Source organism: Sminthopsis crassicaudata, chromosome 2 (genome assembly GCF_048593235.1).
Source record: "Sminthopsis crassicaudata isolate SCR6 chromosome 2, ASM4859323v1, whole genome shotgun sequence".
Taxonomy (NCBI): Eukaryota; Metazoa; Chordata; class Mammalia; order Dasyuromorphia; family Dasyuridae; genus Sminthopsis; species Sminthopsis crassicaudata.
The window spans coordinates 518815951-518840710 of NC_133618.1; the positions used below are offsets into that span (position 1 = coordinate 518815951).

General features: G+C 33.8%; 1 long non-coding RNA gene across 1 annotated transcript; it reads right to left on the reverse strand.

Annotated features, from left to right (window-relative positions):
- Window positions 1-186: 186 nt before the first annotated feature.
- On the reverse strand, window positions 187-20621 carry LOC141557961 (uncharacterized). Its single transcript, XR_012486926.1, has 2 exons — window positions 1587-20621; window positions 187-707 (listed from the first exon to the last, which is right to left on the reverse strand). It is a non-coding gene; the product is annotated as an uncharacterized LOC141557961 (long non-coding RNA).
- Window positions 20622-24760: the final 4139 nt, after the last annotated feature.

A 24760-nucleotide genomic window follows, 5' to 3' on the forward strand; every position in this document is an offset into this window, starting at 1 on the left:
ATTCATAGTATTCCTTAAGTATCAAATTATTTTGATGACGATATAGTTTAAAATCTACTAAATTTTTTTTCCCATTCCCTCCTCAAACTTTTTCTCTTGAGATCTTGATCTTTTTTCCCTTCAGATAATTTTTTACAAGTTCATAAAAGCAATCATTTGGTATTGATTACATAAATTTGGATATCATTTTTCTTATATTTGATCCAATTTATATTTTAATGCATTTTCCGCAAATTACAATTTTTTTAACATTTAAAAAAATTTCAGTTTCAAATTCTATCCCTCTTTATCCTCTCCCCCTCCCTGAGATGGTAAGCAATCAAGATTTAGAAATCATGTAAGCAATTTCTATATTATCATTTTGTATGACAAGATTCAGACAAGAATGAAAGGGAAAAATAGCATATACTTCAGTCTGTTTTCAAGCAATATCATTTTTTCCTCAGGAATCATCTATGCTACATCAATAGTCCACTGAGATTTTGAGTTGGATCATTTTTTTTATTATAGCTCAGTCATAGATCATCTTAAAACATTGCTTTTACTATGTACAAGAAAGTTCCCTTGGTTCTGCTCACTTTCCATCAGTTCAGATCTTTCTAGGTTTCTTTGAAAACATTTTGCTTTCCAGGCCATGCTTATTTTTATAAAATGTTTTGCAGTTGTATTCATATAGTTCTTATGTAATCTTGAAAGGTATGATGTTTCTGCAATAATTTTAAAAAAATTTCTGTAAAGGTTTGATTAGCAATATTTTCTGCATTTTAAAAAAGACTTTCCCCCATTTTGTTGTCTTCCCTTTTTATTCTAGACTTGCTTAATTCAAACATTAAGAAATTATGGTAGTTTGCCTTTACAAAATAGTTCCTATTGCTTTGTGAGAGCTCAAGTTGCCTCATCTCTCCTGCTAAGAATGGAACAGCTTTCCATCAACGTACTAACCTAAGAACAAGATTTCTCAAGAGAACTCCTTTACAAAGCCTGGACAATGTTTTAGCATTTTTATCTTCTGAACTTGCTAAGTGGTAAATTTCTACCTTCTCAGTCAAAAGATGTACTGTTTGTAGATTACTAGTCTTGCCATTATCAAAGACTCCAAAAGCACAAATCAATGGATAGGTACAGCTAGCATCAGTTAAAGGCAGGGGCAATATTTCTGTGACAGTTGTGTGTACAGATCAGAAAACCTACATGTTGACTCCATCGAGATTTTTGTTCCTGTATCCGTATCCCTAAAATTTTTCAGTGTATAAATGAAATGTTTGGTTGACAGTGTGTAACATAAAAAGAAGCTGAAAAGTGAGGATGAGGGAATGGGTGCAGTGTCTGGCAGTGAAGTCAGGGAAGTACAACCTTGAATGAAATGGTTGGCCAATGTAGGCCCTTCACCAAAATGGAGACAAAAGGAAACCTAGGTGGGGGAGTGATGTTCCCAGGTGAGAAGGCATTACTTGCTGAGGGAACTTCGAGAATGAGGCTGAAGCAGAGTTTTGAAGTCTAGAAAGTCAAACATGGAGGTAAAAGGGGAAGGAAAGATGGTTAGCTTGGGCCTTTCCTCAAAATGGGAGACCCTGGGAGCAACTCACCTCTTAAGAGGCAGATCAATTCCCCAGAGCCTCCACAGCTGTGGATCATAACATCTGAAGGAGTTTCAGGGCAGCCTTTGCTGACACAGGTGTTGTGGACTGGGAATGAGATAAAAAGTGGAGGCATAGAGAAGAGGAGAGAGGTCAGACAACAGCAATTGCCTCTGTCTCCTTGTATCATCCTCTCACACAAGGAGATCCATTCTGCAGGTCTGAGTTGGATCTCCAGTAGCCACTGTCAGGTGGCTCCCGTATTACAACACTCATCAATAGAAAAAAGTTATTGTAGGGTGAAATGGCTGTAGGAGAGTACAAATAGGGTATATCTAAAGGCACTTTTGTGTGGCCCACTGCATCTTTGCAGAATAGTGAAAAGTGACAGAGGACACACAATTTTTAGATCATGTAAAAACTTTTAAATCATTGGCATTTCATTTGTGAGATTCTTAAGGTATTAAAACTGGTTCAACACAAGAGGAATTGGAACTTGAATGAGACAAAAGTTAAGTTTAAAATGGCTCCCAGGTTCTTCTTGGAAGAACAAATAAGTATTGGAAGAGATCTTTTTAAATCGCATCCAATGACAAGTGTTTCACAGGGCTTTTTGTCATCTTGATCTTCATTACTCTTTAGAACACTATCTTATATCCATCTCTATTTTCTGGTTAAGTATAAAATTCTGTAGTATTCAAATTTCTTTTCCTTTGAAGTCAAGTTACTTGCAGAATTTAATGGTTTTCCATTATGTGTGTTAAGAATTTGCAGCCTTGCGTGCAGCTAGTTGGCACAGTGGATAGAACACCCACCCTGAAGTTAGGAGGACCAGAGTTCAAATCCAGCCTCAGACAGTAGTTATTAGCTGTGGGACCCTGGGCAAGTCACTTAACCCCAATTGCTTCAAGCAAAAAAGTTTGCAGCCTTAGGTCCTATTTTTGAGGTGATGTGTGGATTCTTTCAACTGCTATTTTGTTTTCAGTTTCCAGCAATTAGGGACTGTTTTCTTGAATTGTGGGAGTCAGATTTTTTTCATTCTGTTCTTGGAGACAAGATTCTCAAGTTTTGTCTATGTATTTTAGTTTGCTTGTATAGAAGGCTAATTTTGTACTTCCAGATTGAGAATGCAAAATACACAAGGACAATCATCATTTGGGTTCCGTTTCTTTGAGAAAGTCAGCAGCATCTGCCAATTTATTTCCGCTGGGCAGGTTATAAATTGTTATCCTTTTTTCTCTTTTAAACCACTCAGGAACAGCATAACCCATGTGGTTTCCATGTTCTTTTCAAAATCAATTTTTGGATTTTTGTAAGTATTTATAAATTGAAACCGTATTCCTTCTGCTCTGTCTTCCCTGTTGGATCATCTATTTTGCTTAAGGTTTTTAACTTTCTCCTGAGATCTTGGGTAATTTAATTTTTTCTTATTTTCTCCTGTTGCTCATTTTATTTCATTCCCTTCAGATCTCAAAGCATTTCAGCCTCCTCTCATGCTGGCACTCAACCTGAGTGACTTTTGGGGAGACAGAACTGGTCCAGCTCATGCCACCTAAGAGTGCTTAAACCGTTCTGCCTCCATAAAGTATCCCGCCATGTTCCCTCTTATTCCTGAGTTTTCTGGTGGAGATATAAAGTACTCCCATGCTGCTTTTATTGCAACCTGGGTAAGTTTCTCCCATTTGGAATCTGGATAACTGAAAGAAAATGGGGGAAGAGGGAGAGAAACTGCAGAATTGAGCTCAGACTTTGATCCTGCTCCATTTCCTCTGTTCTTTTGCAGAACTCTGTTGAAGTATAGAATGTTGTGGTACTAGCTATTGAAGTCTCTGTAAATTTCTGCAGTTTGATGTTAGGATCTCTAGGCATTGGAAAGGGGGTGGATGTGTCCAGGCAAGGGGTTACATTATATTGCTTTATTGTAGGTCAAGTCTAGCTCCCATGAGTATGGTAGGTATAGGAGAGAATTGATGCATTGAGGCATTTTGATTTTAGTGCTCATGATAAATATTTAACCATTTTCATGGGGACTTTTTTTTTCCAAATAAGATTTGTACTTGGAGTAATTCCTGAATCAGAATACTCACAAAAAGTCAGAGACACCAGTCTCTTAAAGATTAAAATTAGAACACATCTAGAAGAATTAAAAAATTTTAAAAAGGGGATAGTATAAACTAAAATTATTCCAATCTGGTCTATTTGAGTATTTAAAATTCATTATGGATGGAAGAAAAAATAGGTATTGATTTCATAATTTCATACAGAAATTTGAGGTTAAAAATTGCCATTAATGAAAAGATCAAAAAGTAAGCGTCTTTGCAAGCAATTACTTTATTTACTTGCCAAAACAACAGATTTTGGCAGTCACAGGCAACACCAGTTTAGAATATAAGCTTATTTGTAAAAGCTGATAGAGAAACATATTGGAAGATTACAAGCCTTATTTTCTTAAAACCAAGACAAGCAGTGAAGGGTAAAAACTAGTTTTAAAGAGAGCCTGGCAAAATTCCCAACTAAAATTAAGTCATTCTGCTGGCATTTTAGGATAAATATGTAAAGTTCATAAAAATACAAGATAGAAATTTTACCATCAAAACACTTCCTTTTAGTGCTTAATGTTTGACTGCTTGACAGAAGATCTAGGTTTAATATTTTGATTTCAAATTTTTCTTTTCTCCCTCCTTCCCATCCCCAAGAAAGCAATCAATGTTATACATGTACAAGAGAGAAGAACTCAAACAATAAGGGAAAATCACAAAGAGGAAAAAGAAAGTAGAAATAGTTTCTTTGATCTGCATACAGACTCCATATAGCTCATTCTCTGAATGTGGATAGCATTTTCAATCACAAGTATGTTACAACTTTGATCATTTCTGCACAATGTTGCTGTTACTATCTATGTTCTCCTGGTTCTGCTCACTTCACTCAGCATTATTCATGTAACTCTTTACATCTTTTCTGAAATATACCTGCTCATCATTTCTGATATTAATCTATGTGCCACAATTTGTTCAGCCATTTCCCAATTGTTGGGCATCCCATCAATTTCCCAATTCTTTGTCACCATAAAGTATTTGGGATATAAATATAATAAATGAGATGTCCAATGTCAAATACCCCAGACAATTAGAAGGAGAATAGGGTCAGACATTATATATATATATATAATGTGGTGACAGGATGTGGAAAAGACCAAGAAGTGTACCTGGAATCTGGAAAAAATAAAAGCAAAAACTCTACCAAAGCCCAGCGTTCAAGTCCAAGTAGCTGCATGGTTCAAAAATGGCAAAGGTGTGTTGTGTGTGTGTGTGTGTGTGATATATACACACAAACATATCACACACACACATACATGGACATCCTTTGACAGTAAAGACCTCTTCTCAGAATAATTTTTAAAAAAACATTTTTAAAAGTTCACTTGTCCTGGGTTTAAGAATCCTTGAGCCACAGAATGATTTTGTGTGTGTGTGTGTGTGTGTGTGTGTGTGTGTGTGTGTGTGTGTGTGTGGAGGACATTGTGTGGTGACTGCATTGACCTGGATTAAATCCAACATCCAAAAGTTTTGATTTAATTACCCACAAAAAGCAAATACAATGCAAACAATTCTTAAATGTCCACGCATATGCAGTTAAGTAGAAAAACCTTTTAAAAATCCACCCATCTATAGACATTGCAAATGAATTAGTTGGGTACATAGTTATTTAAGAGAAGGGTAGCAAACTTGGTTGATAATCTGTAATATTAAACACATTAAACACTAATTTTTCATTTTCCATGAAAATACCCACTTACTAACGTTTTATGGCTCTTGAATCATGAAGAAACTAGAATTCCTGAAGAATTGAAAATAAATGTTCAGAGGTCAATGGAAAGTTTGTGACTAGGTCAAAATACATAAAAGAGAACTACAAAATAAAGCTGAAGTAAAGAAAGTCATTTGCTGAGAATGAGGGACATCTGCTGATGGACAGAATAGTATATCCTTGTAATCTGAATAAAAATCAAGTGCCTGCAGCATTTTGGATGGACCTTTCTTTGGTAATGAATTCGGAGGGGGATGTGGATAAGAATCTCATGGAATAAGGAACAACTGGGTTTACAATCAAGTGGAAAAAGCATTAGCACTAATCCATTTGAGTTGATACAGACAAGACTAGCAGAGAGTATATTTCTTAGATGTACTTCTCTGGTTACATGCAAATCCTATATGAATCTTCCTCAGGTACTCTACCTGTAGACTTCTTTCCAGATCTTTTGACATTGTGGAGCTTGCTCCTGGGCAACTAATGGCTGAAATTATTTGTACTTTTATAGTATATTTTCACTTTGTATCCACAGTGCTTATTAGCATGAAGTAGACTTAAATGTTTGCTGATTTATGATCTCATGCTGTTACTATGAGATTCTTCCTTGGTGATATTTTTCAGCCTGCTCAAAGTCCCATTATGACCTTTTGGGTAACCCTTAACATACATGTCTAGCAACATACATGTCTAGCCTCTATAGTTGATCTCATTGACAGTATGATACTAGTTCTTAGTGGTAATACCATTTGTCAGGAGAAGGAAAGATCGTCTCCTGAAACCATTTTGAGTCCATAGGATGTGTTCACATAGCCTGAACAGAAATTCAGGTTTACTCTACCACCACTTTTAACAGGAATATTAGATTCATGGCTTTCCTACAAAATTGATAAGAGCACCATAAAGGTTTTTCACAGTATAGACAATGTCTGAAATTTGTTACTAATTATGTTACATATCCAAAATAGCAAAAAAGATCATTGTGTTGATTTTATAACTCAGCCTCAGTTTCTCATTTTTAAAATTGAAATAGTTCTTATATCTTCAAGAAAAACCAGTTGAACTCAATTTTTTTTACTTTTGCATTTGCTCATGATTCTCAAGGTTGGTGAAAAATTTTAAGAGGGTAGGGTACAGGAGGAGGAAAATTCTGGAGGTTCCTTATTTGAATTTGAGGAGATAGTGCTAGTGGGAGGTTAAAAAAAATCATTGAGCTTTTCATTTGCTAGTGGGAGGTTAAAAAAAAATTATTGAGCTTTTCATTTAAGTGCATTCATTGTATTTATCCTTTTGAAAGGTAACTTTCTTCCACTGGTCCTGAATCATACTATCTTAAATGAAAACTGTTGACAATTGACTGGCCATTCTGATTTGACTCTCTTTTTATATGTGGTCCCACCCACCCATTCACACAGCCAGTCATCTCTGGGTTACTGCAAGAGCTTACTTAGCAGCTAATCATTTTAGGAAAATCATGTTCAATCAAAGGTTTCTAATCTCTTTCACATGGAAAGTTTCCCACTGCCTGTCCTTTTCTATTTTTCCAATCTTATGCATTACTCTCCCTAATTCTTATACACCACGCTCCATCTCTTTCTGAGTGTCTTTGCACTGTCTTCCATGTCTACAATGTATTCTCTTCCTTCCCACAGTTTACCTGTATGTATGTTTTTTGCCCCTTCTAGAATACTAATTCCTTGTAAGCAGGAACTGTTTAACTTTTGTTTTTGTATTCCCAGTGCATAGCACAGTTCCTGATTTGTATAGTAATAACTTATTAATGAAGACACAAGGATTTTTAAAAATCTTTTGTTATTCATAGATATCATTAGCTTCAGTTTTCTCATATGCAAAAAACTCAGCAAAACATCAAATGTCTATTACATATAATTTGTCTACCTTCTCCATTTTAAAAAGCATATAATGCTGCCTCCACTTAAAAACATTATACTCACCTCCTCCCTCACTGGAAATAGGATGGGAATACTAATACACTGTTGGTGGAGCTGTGAGAAGGAAATTGGGAAAAATATGGAAAGGACATAAAATACTCCTGCAATTTTCACTTTCCCACCCTTCTTCAGACTATGCCATAGCCACTGACACTCTGCTCTCATCCTTCTTCCAGCTTTTCCTTAGACTGCAAGTTCTTTAAGGTCAGGGACTGTGTCATGTAGGTAAAATTTTATATAATTCAATAAATTCAGTTTAAAAACTATTCTCTCAAAATTTCATTTCTCTTTAAAAAATGCTTCAATAATATACAGACAGACATTTATATACATTTCATTCCCACTATTTCTCTGTTAGGAGATGGGTAGCAGTCTTCATCGATGATCCCAAGTTGAATTTTGCATTGATCAGAGAGTCCTTGAGTCTTAAGTCTTCAATAAAGTTGGTTTTCTTTACAATGCTGTAATTCTTCTGGGTCCTTCTTTTGTATCACTTTTTCAATAAAAGTGCTATAAGTTGTTTTGCATATATATATATATATATGTCCTTTTCCTTTGCTTTAGATCTCTTTAGGTTATAAGCTTATTACTGATATTGCTGGATCAATGTTCTTTGAAGAGTTTTATTTTAAAAAATAGGAGATAAAATACTAGTCATTTTCCCCCTAATATTTACCAACCTAATGGGTGTGATGTGAGATCTAGTTACTAGTGATCATTTATTTGTAAAGCCATATTTTATGCTGCCAAATGTGAATCTCTCGGAGGAACAATTGTTGGATCTTTCCCTTGTCTTCAGAAGGGGATTCCTTCTAGGTTCATCCCTAATATTTAAAGATACCTTTTTCCTCCGAGTAAAACTCTTAGAAGCCTCTTCCCACCCTTGGGAGCTAATTTACTGTGCCTGGTCACTTGCTTGAAAGTGTTCCTGGGGAAATATTTAATAAGACATTTCTTGACAAAGCCATCAACAAATAGATCTCAGGTCAGGATACAGAAGTTGGGTAGAGGATGACCAGAGGGACTTTTAGAAGTTCCTTTCTCCATTTCAGAAAACACGCACACAAGGAATGTCCCTGAAAGCACAATAGGAGTGACCCTGAGACATACTAGAAGGTTTCAAGTGAGATTGGTGGGAATTGCTTTTCCAGCAATTTTGCTGAACTTATTATACTTATACTTTTCCCCCAAGACCTTGGCAAACACCACCATTATAACTTTTTAAAGGGCTGATGTAAAAAGCTCTCCATTTCTCTATGTATATACTTTCTAACTATACTCCTTGCATTCATTCCATATAGTCAATTTACCCAATCTTAACTACATCTTCCATATATTTCCCTTCTCTCCACTCAAAACAGCTACTATCCTTGCTTTGTTGTTTAATCATTTTCAACATATCCAACTAGTTCTTCTTGACCCCTTTTGAGTTTTTTTGGCAAAGATACTGGAATGGTTTGTCATTTCTTTCTCCAGCTCTTTTTACAGATGAGGAAAGCATCCTTGTACTGATCCTTCATCTCCTCTGGGGTATTACAATAACTTTTTAATTAATCTCACAGTTCTGACATTTGTCACAGTGATTCCCTATTACTTTTAAGATCAAATATAAAAACCCTGTTTGAATTTAAAAGCCTTTCACAATCTCTATTGACCCACTATTCATGTCCCAGCTCAGGGGACTGGCTGTGCCCCCATGACTGGAAAACATCATTGACCCAATTTGCCAGGTTCCCTGTTTTCCTTCAAGACTCAGCTCAAATCTCATCTTCATCAGGAGGCCTTATATCTTGAAAATAGCAGGTTTTTTTTTTTAATAAGTTGTCCCTTCCCTACAATAAATTGTGATCTCTTTGTAGTAATTTCCACCTTTATTTGCATCGCTTGTACCTGACAACATAGCAAGCACTTAATAAATGCTTGCTGAGTGACTGACCAAGAGCTCACACTACATTCTAGAAAGCAATTCAATGGGGCCCTGAAGGGAGATCTTGTTCTATTGTTTGTATCTATATCTTCCTGGAGGCAATTTCGACATAAGCAACAATCTGGTTACAGGTGTTTCCAAACTATTTCAGGTTCTAGAGGGGTGTATATATGTGCCTTATTAGGTGTTCAAATTATGATCCCAATGCAGAATATTTTGAGCAAATCCTCAATCTTAATGAAATGATAATTGTCTATTAACTCATTCCCCCAATATGATTAATATGTATTTTAATTTCACAAGTTTAGCTAATTCCTATTTTCAAGGAAGGCAAAGTACATCATTAGAAGGCACTATGGAAAGTGAATCTGGAGCCAAAAGATCAGAGATCAAATCCTGGCTCTCCCACTTTTCACCTGGGTGGCCTAGGACCTAAGTCACATATTGACTTAGCCTATTAAATATTTTCCCAAATACATTTTAATCTGCTTTGGACTTAGCATGTTCTGACATCTTTAACTTAACCTCTTTGGGACCATTTCCTCAACTGTAAAATAATCAAATGGCCAATCAAATGGCTGTCATCTTTGGTTTTATGCTAGCCACTGTCCAATATTCAAAGCTACAAGATCCAAGTTCAGTAGATTCTTTTAGTATGTACAAAAGAAGCATGACCCCAAGAAAAGTCTTCCTGATACTATTGACGAATCAAGAAAGTAAACATGTACACTAACTCTTATGTGTATTTATCATCTCTGCCAATATATAATTACAGTAGATGGTGGTAATGATGCCCTGTGAAAATGTAGAAAAAATTTCATGCAACTGGAATCAGCAATCAGGGAAGTTTTCAGTGAGGTGGTAACATTTGAAGTTTTTCCTTTTTATTCCTGGCATTTTTGCATATAATTCTCTAATCCTCACTGCTGTTAAAACCTCTCATACAAACAGAATGAATGAAGCAGATTGTGAAGCATGGTAGAAAGAGTTGAATTTTGCTCACATGGCTCCATATTCTTCCTACACAGTAGCTATGGTATGTAATCCTACACTAGACATTCTCTTACGTTTCTTAATTACATACACTTTTGTCATTGTTTTACATTATGTTCACTGTATATTTTATTTTCCTGATCTACTCATTTGTTTGCCTTAGTGCATTGAATTTTTACATTTTTTTGAATTTCTCACATTTATAATTTCTTAGTCCATAATGATTAGCTATGCCCCAATGATAGGCAACCATTTTATTTTAAATTATCTTCATTTATATGATATTTCCCTTGTAAGAGTCCAAGAGGAACCTCACACAGAGTATTAAGAGGAGGTAAAGAGGCTTTGATGCCTGAGGCACCCGGATATGATCTCTGCAGCTAGTAGGGACCCCCCTCATGAATGGGAGCTCTGGCCACATTGAGAATGAGAACGCATCATCAGCAGGAGACGTCTCCTTCTCTAATTGGCTGTGCATATGACCTCATAGACCCTATATAAGCAATGGGGACCAGGAAGTAGGAGGAGTTCATTGGGAGTTCAGGAGTTGAATAGGAGTGCAGGAGGAAGTAGAGTAGTGCAGGATGTGATTTCATGAATAAAGTCTTGAGTTCGCAAGCCACTGTGTCCAGCATTCTGTTGTGTTGAACATTGAACTACTCTTCAGTGTGGGAGTGGCCAGAGACATCTGAAGACCTGGGATTTTCGGTAAACTGGCAGCCAATCAGTAACCTCTGAGGGGGAGGTTACAATATATCCCCTCACCTGTACCCATAGAACCCTCCTTTATAATAAAGCAAAAAAAAAATTAAAGTAATTCAGCAAAAGTAACCAGCATCATCAAGTCTTATAGTCTATTCTTTTCTCTTCTTTGGGGTCAAACTTGATTAGCTTTCAAGTTTTTTTTCTTTTTTTTTTGTTCATTTAGTTTATATTATAGTTATTAGGGTTTCCAAATTTCAATTTTTCACTTAGCTATTTACTTCTTGCCTCTCATTGCCATTTATCATTGATCCTCTGGAAGCATGACCAGTCATTACCTTAAAAGAGTTTTTCATCTTTTACAGATTTTTAATTCTTCCTGGTTCTGCTCACTTTTTGCATCAAATCCTACACACTTCTAAAGTATCCAATCCATTTCTTAAAGAATAGTATCCTATTTCAAATGTTTCAGTCATTCTTGTTTTATTTCATATATATCACTATATATGTATGTGTGTGGCATATGTAACATTTACACCACTGATCACAAAAATGTGTATATATACATATGATTATATAATCAACACACACATATATACATATAATATATACATATATATACACACACATACACACATATGTATATTTTATCCATAGTTCATAATATATGAGGGAACTGAGTCAAGCTGAGGTTAAGTGATTTGGCCAGAATCACTAAATTAGTAAATGTCCAAGAATCAGCCTGTACAAAATTACACCATCTAGTCTGAAGAAATGCTGAGATTGTTGCACAAGTTAAGACCCACCCAAATAACCAAATGGTCATATGAACTATTTGTGTCCTGCTCTCTGGCAGAACATTCGGAGCTCTTATTGATCTTATCAGCCAAAGTCAAGCACACTACAACTACTTAACTGATGCCATTTTGGTTCTCTTTTGAGAATGAAAGGACATTTTTAAAAGGTGTGAATCATGTTGTCACTTTTTTGCGTAATTTAAAATTTTGCTGAATGTTTTATGCCATTTAAGTGCTCCACCAACTTTTTATTTGGTGAACCCCTTTTTTGATGTCCCACCAACAATGATTATTTTTGTCTTTTGTCTTCTTATTAGCAGGTATAAAGGCAAATTAGGTTGTTGTGATTTCCATTTTTTATCAGTAATATGGAGTCATATAGTTAAAAAGAGTTTGTACTTTTATAGAAAGGTGTCCCTATTTAACCATTTGGTTCTTGGGTCTCTCAATTTGTTTCATTGCATACTTAAGATACTTGATGGGATATTTAAAGGACAAATTGGGAGAATTTTATCCTATCCACATTTTGTTCATATAATCAAAATTATACTTCATTATTTGTGATTACCACTTAATTCTTATAGCACTAGTTGTAAAAATTCTCAGTTCATTTTCCTTAGATATGGTATGTTAGTATAAATCTATTTTTGGACAAATTACTTTCCCATCTGTTCTTTTCTCTATTTATTGGCTTGCTTATTTTATTGCATTTTTTAAAATTACAAATTGAGGATTTGTGGCAACCCCACATAAAGTATCAGCACTTTTTCTAATAACATGTGCTCACATTTTGGCATAATTCCCACAATTCTTTCAAATTTTTAAATTATCTGTTTTTAATTGTAGGGTGGAGTTAAGAGAAACCATACCCATAGATGGTAGAATTATGTTGATACACGTATGTACTTGACTGTTCCATCTACCTGCAGTCTTCTCTGGCTGCCCTATTCTCTGAATTACAGTATTAAAATTAGACCCGATGAATGATCCTACAGTGACCTTGAAATGCTCAAGTGAAAGGAAGAGGCAATTGATTTAACAAAATTCCATTTTTGTCTTTAATTGCCACAGCCACCGACCTTCAAAACTGAGGCAAGATCCTCCACCAACAAAACTATTACAACTCATTGAAAGCTCAATGGTTATAGCAATTTTTAAAGTATGTTCTTTTTTTTAGACATACTATTAACATAGCTAATAGATTGTAGTATAGCATATGTAGCTATTTAATTGCTATGGTCTGAAACCAAATCACAACATCTAAGGTATACTTGTATATTTGTATTTATATTTTTATTGAGTTTATAGAACATGAGACTTATGAGCAAAGCTCATTATTTACTCAATTCTGAAAGTCTAATATTTTAATTTTTTAAACAAGCCTTAGAACTTTGATGAATAAATGGTGCAGTGGCCAGGAAGACAGTTTAAATTCAGCCTGAGACACTAGTTGTGTGAGTTTAGACAAGTCTTATTTGCTTTGGTTCCTTTTCTATAAAATGAGCTGGAGGAAGAAATGCTGCCAAGAAAAGCCAAATGGGGTTAGAAAAGTTGTACATGCCTGAAAAACTGAACAAAAAAATTTGAGGTCCAGAAATGCTATTCTTTCATTCCTGCCTTGGGGTTCTGATCTTTGAATTATTGGAAAGTGTCCTTCATAGCTAGCCCAAACCCAGGTTCACTTTTTGACTATCTTTGTTCATATTATTGACCTTTACCTCCCGAAATTTCTAAATTGTAATAGTTTTTATTCACCATTCTTGTGATTTTGCAGACCATACCATATCCTCATAGCTACCACTACACTATGTTTGTGGAATCTATATCCCTTAGTGCCCTATATCCCAGAGCTTAAAACAATACCTGACACAGTATCACATTAAAGCTTGCTTCATTTGTTAATTTTACATTCTTGAGTCTAGATCTTGTTCCAAATTATTTTTTCTACTTGTGTAAAATAACCTCTTAATCTTCATTTTTATTACATTGGCATAATCTAATCAAGGGCAAAGAATTGTTTTTTAAGTTTTATTAGTGAGAATCCTTTGCCAGCCTGACCTAGAGCTACCAAACTACCACCCATCATCATACTATGGCCACCTTGTTCCATACATACACTGCCTCTGATTAGTTCCTACACAAGGTCTCTGGGTCTGAAATAAGATTAACCTGTGCCCGACAACTCACCCATCTTCAATTCTTCTCACTAGAGAAAGTTCCTTGAGGGCAGAGCCTATCTTAATCCTCTTCATTAATGCCTAGCACATCAGGATTTTAAAATTCTTTTCTAAAATTCCATTTATATTTTTTCTAATTGCATTCTGTTCTGTGCTTGCCAATTATATGTCTTAAGTTATTTTAGCAGCATATTTCCAAATATATATTTTCTGTAGCTATTTTAAAGGATCTTTTTTTCTCTTGTTTCCTTATTTTTAAAATTACTCTAAAATGCTCAAGATTTTAGTGAATTTATATTTATGTTATTACTTTATTAAAGTTTCTGGCTTTGGGCTTTATTTTCAAATTCTCAAGTTTTCTAATGATTGTGTAATTTAATTTTATCTCCATGCTGCTTATAACATTGATCCTATTAGTATAGTTCCGTAATGAGAAAAGTTTGCAACCTGCTTTTTACATCTATTTTTATAGGGGAAGGCTCTAGATTATCTCTTGCAAATATTGGTTTGTATTTTCTATTTTTTAACTGCCAATGTCTACTGCAAGGTCTTGTATAGCTAGCTTTAATAAATGCTTATCAATGGATTATCAGACAAGCATTATATTTTACCAAAAACTTTAATTTCTACTGATAATCATGTGGCAGTGGTTTTTTATTTCATTATGCTAATTGCTTTCCTCATGTTAAGTCATCCTTGTGTTTGCTATAAATATGTCATAGTGAATATACCATTTTGAATACATTGCTCTTCAAGTATTCTAGAAGTTTTCTATTTTAACATTTTTTCATTGATGTTTATATGATAAGACTTCCAATTCTTTCTGCTCCTTTCCCGCTTTATTAATATAAGCTAGTACCATATTTGTCTCAAAATTTAAAATGGTTTCTCTTTCTCCACTATTGAGAATTTATGTATCACATGATTTAAGTATTTTGTGTAATTTACTTATAAATCTAGCTTAAACTGGTTTTGTTCTCTTCCACAGCCTCCCAACCTTGAGATACTCAGGAAAATCCTGTCCTCCCAATTTCTATTCTTTGCTTGACTTACATTAACTTTTAATCTATTTACCTCTTAGCTTTGATGATCTCAAGTGTATTTTTATTTCTTACTCAAACCAATTGCTTGAGACAATTCTGTTGCTTAAGTCTTGATAATTATAAAGTTGCCCCCTCCACTGATGACAAAAGCTTAGCTTTGAGAATTATATTTCAATTTTTATAACTGTTGCTTTTCAAAATAATTCCAATCTGGTTTTTCAGTTATTTGAATAAGCTTCTCACTGGAGACCATCTTTAGATTTGATCAATTGCTATAGTGGTGGGCTTTTTGTATTCGAAGATCCTGGTCAATTTTTTTTTTATTATTTCCTGCAGTATATTAAATTAAATTTTTAAAAAATCCATAGTCATGCTTTTTCAGGAATTTCTATGTTTTGTTTTTCTATATCATTCATATGCTTTTTCAAATACTCTTTTTGCATAAATTTTCTTCCACTTCTGAAATTTTAAGTGTCAAAATATTTTTTTCGTTCAAGGTTTTCTACTATTTTTTCCTGCTTTTAGAACTCTGGAAATAGTCTGATATTTTGCTGTTGTTCCATTATGTACTCTGCAGAATTCTAATTGTGATTTGCAGAATTCTAATTGTGATTTTCTTTTAACAGTTTAAATTCTTACTCATTTTTCCTTCTTCTGAGTCTTGCATTCTTGGTTCATAAGGCTTGGCAGCTAATCTTATACTGTGCCTTTTGTTTGATAAAACTTTTTTAGTATTTCCCCATACTTCTTTTCTCCTACTTCCCCAGCTTGTTTCTTAGCTTCTCGGCTCCTGCTTCTTTCCACTGCTGTAGGAGTATACACCTTTTATTTAGCCTGCATGGTATACTGAATCTGGGCCATTGTCTTCAAAGTTTTGAGGGGTGGAGGTAAGCTTGTTTAGAGCCATTCCCCCATTAAACCATGTGGAGGAACATGGCCAGATTTCTAGTTTTGTTTTGTTTTTGGTTTTTTCCCTTTTTCCTTCTTAAGTTTGCTTATGGAATTCCCTTTCTACTTATCCAACAATCCATAGACAGGCCTTCAACCCCTCAGGTTATATACTCCTGTCTTTATGTAGCTAGACAGATGCAGTATTTTCCTGCTTTTTGTAGAGTTTGGAGAGTTCAGACTGGCCACAACAGAGGTCACCACTTCTGGGCACAAATACACCTCTGAAGATATGCAATGTACAATAAAAGCAGCGAGAGGGAGTTTTTGATGTTTTTAGTTTTCTGATGTTATTGAAGACATCTTTGTTGAAAGCACTCTAGATTTTATGCATTAGACTTTTATGCTTGTTAGATTGAACTCTTAAAACCCATTTGTGGTTTTAAGCTTTTAACATAACCCCAAGATGCCTCCTAGTTCAATGACATTTTATAAAAATGTGCAAATCTTCCTTGTGTCTTGGGCCTTTATGGACCCAATTCATTCCACAAGCCATCAGCTCATTTTTTAGAAGCCCAGGAAATTTAGCTTCCTTTTTCAGAAGTATGGATAATCAATAAATGTGAAATTCATAAATAGTTACTGAATTGATCTAACCACAACTCCAGGACTTTTCTGAATCACTTAATCAGCTTTAATCCTTTACTAGATCAACCGTATATCTTATCTCTTGTGTATATCTTATCTCTTGTTTCTCTAACTGCAGGTCTTTTTTGCAACTATCTTTGAACCTTCTTTCTGGTTCACATATTTCCTTATTACCTTAAGTTTTCCATTAAAAAAAAAAAAAGACCTAGGAATTTTCTTGTTTTGATTCTATTAATTTTTTCTACATCATATTCCCTGTCTCTCCTCCTCCCTTTGACAGGGTTCTGGGGAAGTTGAGGTATCCTGTCTGAATGATGTTTTTAAATGCATAAAAATAGTGTTATAAATTGGTTTAGGAAAAAAGTGTATAAAATCTGTTGAGCCCAAGTTAGGAACTTATGTTTTATGTTTTCCCACAAAGATAACCTTAGAGATGAAAAATGCCTTTGAAAAATTCTGTTTTAGCTCAAAACAACTTGTTTTGCTTCTTTCTGTACCCCTTTTTTCACAGAGGCTCCAACTTGGTCTGTTCCTTCCACTCCTCTCTGTTAATGATCATAAAAATGCATTTTTTTATTTACCTTGTGTGACTTTTATAATGAGTTCTCTTCTATTTAAAGTCCGAATGCCCCAAAATTACCCTAGTAAATAAAGCCTGCAAACCAAATAAGTCTTGAGTTCAGCTTCTTAAAATTTGTGTTTCAGTTTTAATTAAGCTTGACTTTTGCCTTGCAGTAATATCAAAGGCCTCTAGTTGACCTAGTCTCTGCCTAGGAATTAACTAAATATTTTTCCAGAGGTGAATTACATACCAAAAGCATTCCATAGAGGCTCCTTTTTCCTTAAATGTTTACTTTGTATTCTTCCAACACTTATTTTCTCAGTATTTGTTAAACTGGGGTAGAATATTTGGGGAAAATCAATTTTCCATGGAAATTCATAAAATCATATACCCTACTGATTTCTTTGGGTAAATATAATCTTTATAATCATTAATATTCCTAGATACACAATGAATTTCTCCTAACCTGTTTACAAATTTATATATATTATACAGTATTTTTGAAATTCTAAGTCCTGGTCAATCAAAAATTTGACTGTTGCCATTGCCAATGTATTTTTTTTTATTTCATTGCTCTTAGATGAAATGTTCAACAATTGTGAAAATAGTGAAACTTGTTTTCTTGGAATTTGGGGTCAGTACTTTTAAATTATCCCTCTTAGCATAGCTCCCAATTCAATCTAATTTTCAAAATATTTTCCTTCAAAGATTTGTTCTTTGACTTGATGTCTTTGCCAATTTGCCTTCCAGGAATTTGATATTTCTCCATGTTTTGTTACATTGTCTTTCTGTTTTTATTTTTGTTTTGTTGATTCTATGTAAGAAAACAAACAAAAAATGCCACAAAATAGTCAAGATATCTGAAATCTTATGATTTATTCAGAAAGTTAAAGGAGTGATGCAGTTCAAGTTTGAGTAGCTACATGGGTACAATAGTGCTCTTGAGACTTTTGATAGGGACTTTATTTGGATATTGATTTGATTAAGTATTTCTTTTTCGTGGAATAACTTTTCAAATTTTAATTATATGTATTCAATAAGATAGGAGGAATTTTTATTTTTGCTTGCTCCTTTTATTCTTCCCTTTTATTGGAAACTTGATTGCTCTTTACTTTTGGTTCCTTTTTCATTTTTATTTGATTTTAAGTTGTTACTATTGTATTAGGAGATATGGAAGAGCTGGGCCCTTCCACAAACTCCTGCTCTTTCTAGAATACCCTTTGCATTTTTCAATATTGAGTTAAATACCATTAATTGGTTCTAATGGTAGTTTAGAATAAATTAATGAAAAATCAGTGTTTATATATGTATATGTTCTTGGTTCAAATGCATTGAAGCTTTAGCGACCTTCATGAGAGTTCTCTTCTGATTTTTTTTTTTTTTTTTTTTAGGAAATCGTTTGCAAATGCAAATTATAGAATCTTCTTTATAACAAAGCTACTTCCATTTCTTAGATGATCTACTCTATTGCCCAGTAATTCTTTATTGATATTATAGCAGATATAGAATCTATATATAAAGGGTATAGTTATAGTTGATTGTGTTATGGAAAAGGGAATAAAAGAATCTTTAGAAATTTTTTTCTGCTTTTAGGTAATAACTTTCACTTTTTTTTTACATAAAAGTCTCCCAATTAGTCCCAATGAATATCCAAAAGCAAAAGATCCAAATTTATCCAAGAAAGGAAAAAGGTTTCCATTTTTTCCTTCACCTTTCTTTGTTGCAAAATCTTATTCCTCTTACACTAATGTAGTAAAAGGACAATATAAGGATAGATCCTTCAGACTGGAAATGTTATTTCTGTCTCCTCCCCCAAGTGGGTTCCCACAGCAACACTGCTGTCCTTTCTTCCTAGCTTTCATCTTATTTCAAGACAAGAGAGCAGAAAGCATCAAATGCAGAAGAAATAAGCTGATGGGATTTTCACTGGTTTTTCAGAGGCTATTTTTTAAAGAGGGAACTTCACTCATTCAATAACCATCAATGTCCAGGGACCCCAATAACAAATTTACGCCTGCCCTACTCCTCAAGCTCCTCACATTTAAACTACAAGAAGCTCAGTTTCGTGTAGCTCCAATACTGACTAAGAGAATGACAATTGGGTAAGTAAACTGTACATACTATGACCCTGGCAGAACTGTAAGATTATTAAGAGGAATTTGGAGGCCTCAGCCTGGATCCTGGCCTATTTGGAAGTAATCTTGGGTCCCCCCAGGGCGGAGCTATCAAGAAAAAAAATGAGATATTCTTTTCTGAACTTTCCCCCCACCTGAAACATAGTTGAGTTGAACACAGTATACCAGGACACAGAAAAAGAGTCCACTGAAGAGGAACCAGCCCTGTGAGGAGGTCCAAGAGAAGCTAATGCCTAGCCCCTACCAAAAGAAGGAAGAGGAGGAAGCCAGGGTGGCCATTCCATGCTGGCTCTTCTTGGTTGGGGGGTCTCCAAGGCTTTGGTCCTTCAGAACTCTCGTTGATCACTTGCAGTGTGAGGTGAAGGAAGTTTTCAACATCCTGAGTGTTTTATGAAGACCTGGTGGAGATGAGGCACTACTAGGAAAAATAGGAAAAGACCAAGCATCCTCAAGCATAGCTCTTCTTTTTCATCCCTATCTCCTTGTATATATAATAATGGAGACAAAAGTCTCTACCATATGAAAAATAAAGAAAAGGGGTCTTGTCCCCATGAAGGAACCTACATTATGATTTCACATTATAACTTAATCTTTTATTAAATTTTTTACTTAAGAATTCTTCCCCTATCCACAATATTCAAGGATATTATATCCCATTTCCCTCATTTTAATGGTGTGAGTTTCTTGTTCATTGATATCTTTTGTTTTTACATCACCTACAGTTCTTCCTGTAAATCCTCTTTTTCACCCCCCCTTTACATTTTTTAAAAGAAAAATAATCAGCAAAAACAAGTTTTAAAAAGTCTTGACATATTTGTATTCCATATCTGTAAACTCACCACTTCTGCAGAGTCCCCAATAGTTCTTTTCAAATAAAGAATTTTTTTCCTTCAATAGATGGTTTCATATTTTATGTTTAGATCTTAATTCACATAATCTGTTATACAGATTAACTTTTCTACTTTAAATTCAACATTATATGTTTTTTTAATTTGGTATTACAAATTGTAATAATGCCAGTTAGATTATAGTGCAAAACTATTTCTGTATCTTTTAAAATGTTAAGGCATTAAATGAAAAAGGAATGGAGGAAAAATAAAATGATCACAAACTACTACAGTATTTCCAATTACATGCAAATAAAACTATAAACATGGAAGCAAACTATAATCAATCAAGGATTTATTAAATAATGTTAATAGGTGTGGAAATAAAAGGTAGAAAGGAAACAATCTCTGCCCTCAAAGAGCTTATATTTCCTATCTGGAGAAACAACATGTACCTAGAACACCTCCCCCCCACCTATTCCCAATTTAAAAATTCTGATTGCTCTATTTTTCAAAAATATTTACATAAGATTAACGTTATCCTAATTATTAATTATAACTAAATTATCTCTTATCTCTTGCTTAATCTTCATCAATTCTTCCCACCTTGACAAAATTTTTTTTATGTTGCTATTTTTTCTATTTAGATAAACTATTTCATTTCCCAATATTTCTCTCATCTCTCTTTCCTATCCTAATAGCTATCATTTGCAATAAAGAAAAATGAGGAAAATTTAGCTAACTATAATACATTCTCCAAGGCTGATATCTGGAGTGTTCCACACCTCCCAAATACTTTTGCAAAGAATGAAAAGATGCTATATCTCATCTCTTATTCAGGGTCAAACTTAATTGAGTTTCAGTAAGTAATTTAAATTATAATTTAGATTATAAAACACAGAATAGGATCATAGACCTGGAGCTAGAAAGCATCTCAGAAGCCATCTTGTTCAACATTCTCATGTTATAGATTATAGGGTCACACAGTGAGTAAAAATTAGCGGCAGTTGAACTGAGGTCTTGCCTGCAGAGCAGTGCTCTTTCCAATGTTAGAATATAATTTTGACAAGTTCTTATTTGTCATTTTAAAATTATTTCCCTTTTTATATTCTTCATTTAATTCTTCCTTATTTACTTCCCCACAAGTTCTATAAATTACTTGGTAATTTTTAATAGTGGCATTGCCCCCTTCTAGACATGTTGCCAATTCAATTACTATAGTCTTAAAACCAAAGAGCTTTGAAAACTACATTTTTGTGAATTGACAAAGAAAAAAGTTAGATGAATATCAAATTACTAACACCAAAAAATGAAAATACACAAAGAAAAAAAAAATCACAGATTACACTACATTCAATCATATGCTAACTAAAACTAAACAGTATCAGGGAGACAAACTGAGGAACCAATTGTGTTACACTCTAGTAATCAAGCAGTTAAGAGCTAGCTTCATTTTATCAAAACTGACCTTTATGAGCTTAAATATCTAGGCCATTAATTTTTTCTCACTTGTTTAATCATCTATAGTGACCCTGAAAAGGAATGGGTAGGGCAATTCTTGACCCAAATCTAGAAAACAACCTCGCTACTACATAAATCATTTTCAAAAATCTCATAGAAGACAACCTTTCCATACTTCTATGGGAAATATATAGATATATAACCCTGATAACCCACCTAGGGAACAAAGAGCATAGACAAATTAGTATATGCCAAAATATTTAAGATTATATAACCCTGATAACCCACCTAGGGAACAAAGAGCATAGACAAATTAGTATATGCCAAAATATTTAAGATTATAATATATCCCAAATTTTTCACTGTGTTGTATTTCTGCCAGTATAAGAATTATTGAACATTAAGAAAATAATTGATGTGATTTATCTTTCCTAAAGTAAAATAAAGGTAACAAAATCCCCATGATAGCAATAGTCATAGAAAAAAGAAGCCTTAGATCATGAAACAAGCATTCGATTCTATCAGTGCTAAAATCTGTTTGAAAGAGCTTTGAGGGAATTTCTAAAACCAAGAACTAGTATTTATAATAAGAGAAACACTTCAAGCTTTCCCAGTAACAGTGATAACACTGCTGCCTCCACTAATATTTGATGAATGCTAGAAATACTAGATATAAAATATTACTAAAATAAAATAAGAATGGTCAAAGAAGCTGCCCCAAAATTCCAATTTTTTTTTAATCTGAGGATTTCAGCTACTTCACAGAATAAATCAAAAAATCATTCAAGAAAATGTACAGGTTCAGTAAAGTAATATGCAGCAAATTCACAAAGAATCATTATCAAAAAAATTTGAAAAATTACTGATGAATACCATTTAAAATAGCAAAATGCATTGAATATATCTGTGAATTAGCCTCATACATGGTTCATCTTTTGTTACTGATGATATTTCAACTCAATATGCATTATTGAAACTTACACAGCAATGAAATCATGTAAGAAGTTCCTAATATACATGATGATTTTTTCCCCTTTGTAATGTGTTTTATTAGTGGCATCTTCCTTATCTGGCTTCTACAGTATCTTGGGTCCCCTTTAATTCTATGACTTGAAGATATAAGCATATTATTAATATCACTTATTTTCTTAGGAGAGCTAACAAGGGAAGTGTTCTGTGGGATCTGAGGGATCTTATGACAGGATTTTGACTTTTAAGTTAATTCAGACATTCTAGACCAAAAACTACTTCAACTGGGGTTGCATAACTAAACATGGGGGTCACTAAATATTTGGTAACAGTTAAAAAAAAGTTTAATGAATGCAAACCAAAAGTTAATTCAAAATCAAACATGTAATGAATGGGAGGTTATTTCTGGCAGCACTTGACTGTTGTATCTTGGTTTTGAGCACACATGTGTACTTTGCGCTGCCTATGCAGGGACACCACACCATCACCAAGAAACGCTGCCAGAAACACCTTGGCTCAGATTTGAGATTATTGTTAAGAATTGCAGTGTTTGTACCATACAAACAGTTTTCTGTGTGGAAAATAAAGTATTTAGTATTTTCCTGCCATCATTCCTCAGAGGCATGTAAAAATCAAATTATATCTTTTGGATTGCTTGGCCGTTATGTCCGTTTACAGACACGTAAGAGTTTAATTGCAGCAAGGAAAGGCCTTTAATATTTTTCCACCATCACTATTGTACATGTAAGTGTGCACATCAATTATTTTTTTTGTTTCCAGTAATACATATATACATTAAATACATTTCATTATGTTGAGAAAAATCAGAAAAGGGGAAAAAAAAAAAAACAAAGGGAAAAAAAGTGAACATAGTATACATTTAATCTCCAAAGTTCTCTTTCTGGATGAAGATGATGTTTTCTATCCAAAGTTTATTGGGATTGAATTGGATCACTAAACCTTAAGAACCAAGTCTTTCATAGTTGATCATTGTATAGTCTCTTGCTATTACTGTTTATATAATGTATTTCTTGTTCTGCTTGTTTCATTCATCAGTTCCATGTTTACCTTTCCTTTATTAAATCAACTTTTTATATAATAGTCCATTACCTTCATATACCACAACTTGTTCAGCCATTCCCCAATTGGTGGACTTCTATTCATTTTCCAATTCTTTGCCATCACAAAAAAAAATTTCAAATATTTTCCCTTTATCATTTTCTTGGGATACAGACTCTTGACACTGCTGGATCAAAGGGTATGCACAGTTTGATGATAGCCCTTTGAACATAGTTCCAAATTAGTTCCAAATTGCTCTTCAAAACAGTAGGATTATTTCACAACTTCAGCAATGCATTACTGTCCTAGTTTTCCCTTTCCCAGCCAATCTTGAGAAGTATGAGGTGGTATCTCAAGTTGTTTTAATTTGCATTTCTATAATCATAGTGATTTAGAGCATTTTTTCATATAATTATAGCTAGCTTTAATTTCATCATCTGAAAATTGTTCATAATTTTTGATCATTTATCAATTGGGGAATATCATTTTAAAATTAAGCACAACACAGGTTATACATTCATAAACTGAAGCTAGAATTTGATAAATTAGAATAAAAATATTTTGTTATGAATAAATGACTAAATTTAGACAGAAGAGATTAAAAAGATTGACAATGTGGCAGATTCTTCACTACCAGGTGTAATACACCTAAATTGACAAAATGTCAATTTTTACAATGTGGATTTACTTATAATTATGATGGCATGAAAAAAATCTCTTAATCCGTAATGAAGTTTTATCTGTGGAAACCATGAAACCAGCCACTAAACTATAAAACATCTTTTAATACCAGACATGCAATAATAAACCAAAGAAATATTTTGAATAACTTATCTTCAAATAATGTTGACAGATGTGTTACTATCGATGAAAACTATTTACTTGTATCTTATGAAACTTAATTGAAAAAACTAAAAAGCCTTAGCAAAAGGAGAAAATTTCATGCTTTTAAAATCTTCATGGGAAAAAGTATGGGGATGAAATTCATAAAATTCCTTTATCAAAGACTATTTCTGAAATAGTTTCTGAAACTAGTAATGACCAATAGCTTATTACCAAGCTTAAGGGCAGCCCAATGTTTGCGATTTTAGGTGAAACTATTTCTAATATGACATAGTAGTTACAGATGAACTAGAATGTTGAATTTGTTGCAAAAATTTGTGGCAATGAACATATCACTTTATTGCATGATCCATCAGAACGCACTTGTAGCCAAAAGAATTCTCAATATTATCA